The sequence below is a fragment of the Protobothrops mucrosquamatus genome, unplaced genomic scaffold (genome assembly GCF_001527695.2).
Source record: "Protobothrops mucrosquamatus isolate PMUCROS unplaced genomic scaffold, P.Mucros_1.0 scaffold3082, whole genome shotgun sequence".
NCBI lineage: Eukaryota > Metazoa > Chordata > Lepidosauria > Squamata > Viperidae > Protobothrops > Protobothrops mucrosquamatus.
In genome coordinates, this window is record NW_015389092.1 from 70,237 (window position 1) to 74,255 (window position 4,019).

The window sequence follows — 4,019 nt, forward strand, 5'->3', positions numbered from 1 at the left end:
TTATTATTATTATTATTATTATTATTATTATTATTATTATTATTATTATTATTATTTGGGCTAAAGGAGGAACATATTGCTTTAACACCAGTGCAACTTAAAGATGAGTGAAGCCTTTCTGATCTTTGGGCTGGAGGTGAGAGGAAGGCTGTGTCATGAGGACACATCAGAAAAAACGAATGTGGCCAGGGCATGTTTTGTGCTGCAGTTAACTGAAACACCAGCTGATCACTGGGCTTTCTGAGAATGCACCCACACAAAACATTTGTGCCAAACAAAAGATTGGCAAGCTCCTTTTGGACAGAAGTGTAATGCTGTTCCATGAGAGCCTCCGAACCATGTTCAAAAGCAACCTGACATCAGCTGACAGATGTGGGAAGAGCAGAGAGAAACCTGACTCTCTCCTCCTCTATTGTGCTATAACCCCCTCCCTGAATGTCCCTGTAGCGAGTGGCTTTTCAGGCTGATCCAGGTCTTCAAACCAGGGATTGGACTGGAGAAGTCCTGAGTAGAGGAAGAAAGTCAGAAGGGCTCTGTAACATGGCATCCAAGGGGCAGACCAGGCAAATTGTGTCAAGTTGTGTCTGTGGCAAAACTGCTGAGGCTGGTCAGTTTAAGAGGGGAAACACTATAAACACTGGAACAGCTAAGGATGACTTTGAGCTGCCTTGGGGAAGGGTTGGGGGTGAGATGAAGGTGGTGTCTTGAGGATTGACATCAAAAAGAAATTTCATCAGGGACATGTTTGTGCTGTGGTTGGCCCAACGGTTAGAGAGGCCATCTAGGTACTGTTAAGTATAGGACAACTGTGGAAAATCTAAAGAGTTTACAATTCTTCATATTTACACATGATTCAATGCCGGGGAACTGAAATTAGAACTTCTTTTTCAGGTTTTTAAAAAATTGCACCTTAACTTGCCCTTTGCTACGAAGGGCAATTTCAATTAACTGGCAGATGGTGGGATAACTAAGAAGCATACATGCAGATAAAGTGAAGCCAGGCATTCTGTTCACCATTTAAGCTGGACTTAGGGAAACTGCCAAGGGTCACTTATTGTGGGCCTTATTGTGCTGGATGTTTCCTTGTGGGATTTGTTTCCCAGGGTACTAAGTAGAAAAAGGTTATTGTACATTACAAGAATTATCCTTATTCCTGATTGCAACCCTGGTAGAATTTGGCTTGAGCAGTCAGGTTTAGGATTTTAAAAACCTGAGCAGTTAGGTTTATAAAAGCAAAATCTAAATATTATTTTCAGGGATGTTCACCGAGGACTCGAATAACTCATCCAGAACCATGTGATTGAAGTCCACCTTTTTTTTCTGTACGTCATGCTTGATTGGACTTTTCCAGTCTCTCTCTCTCTCTGTGGCTATTTTAATGACTTAAACAGTGGAACAGCTTGCCTTCAGAGGTTGTAGGTGCTTCATCACTGGAGGTTTTTAAGAAGAGACTGGACAGCTGCGTATCTGAAATGGTATAGGGTCTCCCAGGGCTTTTTTTGTCATAGAACGCCCAGAACGGAGTTCCGGGACCTTTTTTGGATGGAACCTTGTAGGGTAGGCAAGGCGGGTTGTATGACGTGTGTGAGTTCCAGCTCCTTTTTTTTTTTTTTTTTTTTACAAAAAAAGCACTGGGGTCTCCTGCTTGAGCAGGGGGTTGGACTAGAAGACCTCCAAGGTCCTTTCCAGCTCTATTCTGATTGATTGATTGACTATCATGACTTTTTAAAAAAAATCCTGGGTTTGGATTGATAATTGCCTATCTTACTTTTGGTAAGGCGCAATCAAACAGTGTGTCCATTCAGCATTTGCACTTCCCACTCTTGACTTTTAGGGGTATCCCTGGAGATGATTTCCAGAGATCATGACCAGCCCTCTATCATGAAGAAACCTTGTCAAATTTGAAGGGGAATATTCCCCTGGGAGGATACCACCATCCCACCTTATTGATTTAGGATGATTTCAATTACTCTTTTAATTCTCCTCACTCCTTGCCAGATTAGAAAGCCTTTTAGAATGGAAGACCCTTTCTTGTTCCTCCTCTCCTCCTCCTCCCTCATCAAGCCCTTAGATATTTTACCCAGACACATTCAACACCTCTTTACTTGATGAGTGGAGGCAGCTCTTTCTATCACTCTTGTGTTTGTATCTTGGCAAAAACACATGACTTCTGTATACATATCAAATGCAGGGACACTTTTTAAATCATAGTTATACCAATAGTAATAGATGCCTTGGGTGCAACCAAAACCTCTATAACGCCATTTGAACATCAGCAGCATTGACAAAAATCACCATTAGTCAATTACAGCTTTATCTGGAACAGCTTACATGCTGCGACAATATCTTTAATACCAACAAACAACATCTGCCTATGCCACATCCTTTGGAAGGATTTGAAGTGGATAAAAATGCCAAATCCAATCTAAACATCTGCTTGACTGTGCAATGAACCATAATACATATAATTACAATTAATAATTAGTATTTAATATATTATTACATTAAACAGTAACAACAATAATAATATTATATGGAAGTGGTAGTCCCAGTGGTTATCAGGATACTGGGTGCCATACCAAAAAGCCTTGGGCAACACTTAGAAAATCTGTGCATTGACAAAAAATTCCATCTGTCAGTTACAGTGCTTGGATCAGAACATATACTATACTGAAAAATTATGACATCCCAAATTCTTGGGATGAAGTCAATGTGAATGAAGATCAACATTGGCTAAAGAACTGGAAGTTGTTGTTCTGTATATTATAAAAGAAGAAGGAGAAGGAGAAGGAGAAGGAGAAGGAAGAGCTTCTTCTCCATCTTCCATTAAGACACTGTGGAAAAATGGACTCCTACCCACTTCCTCAGATTTCTGAGGCATTTGTTAAAATTACTTCTCTTAACCCCAGTTTTGACTTGGCTGATAGTTAAGAGCTTTAAAAGAAGAAATGAACTTCATAGGACAAACTGGGATATATGCCTGCATCAAATTTGAATGTGATCATTTATAGGCAAATGTATAAATAATTGCTGGAATTAAAACAACAATGATATGTTTAACCCTACTGAGAAGACTAATGTGGGAGATGAAAATATAGCCCCCTCCTCATATAACAAGATGAGGCTAGAACAAACCTGAAATAGGCCCCCACAGAAGTGATTTGAAGCTCTAACTTGAACTTTATGCTGTTTCACAATACGAACGTACTATTTGTAATCTGCTGAGCTTTGTGCAATTTGAAATTGCAAAGTAGATAGTTCTATGTATATTTGGAACATGAGTATTGTAACTGTGGGAGAAATAGGGAACTGAAATGGATGTGGGTTCCAATGTACACGGGTATATGTGGAAAGTAGGTCAGAAGGAAGTCAGTAAAAAGTCAGCAAAGGTCAGCAGAAGTCAGCAAAAGTCAGCGGACCATCTGACTGTCTCCGGGATCTGCTTCTCCAAGCGCCCGATCCAGCTGGCGGTCGGGATCCCGGAGGGTCGCTCCCCTCCCGCCAGCGGATACCCCACAGGGTTTACTCACGAGTAAGGGTGAGAGTCAGTCCCGGCTTAGCCCTTTACCCGCTAAGGCTGCGCGTTGATTAACGGGTTCCCCGGGTTTGTTTGGTGGTTTTTTTTCCCCAACCCTTCTCCCTCGCCTTCTCTTGCGCCGTCAAAGACCCTTTTTAGGATGGGGAAAGTTAGATATCTAGAAAGCGAACTTCTTCAGGAGGGAGTCGTTTAAGGGCGGCGGCGGCGAGGAGAAGGAGCCTCTGTGATGCTTACTCGCAAGTAAACCTGACGGCTTCCTTCTCCACCCTCCACCCTCCTTCACCAAAGTGGATTACGCATTTGGTGAGGGAGCCTGTTTTGCAGCACGCGTGCACGCGGCTCCCCTTCCCCTCCCCACGAGCTAAGAGGAGCCAAATTATTTGAGGAAGGGAGGGTGGGGTGGGGGGGCAAACTTTCAATGCATCCCCTCCTTCACCCCCCCCCCCCGAAAATGACCTCCTCTGCCTGCGAGGAGGCTGCG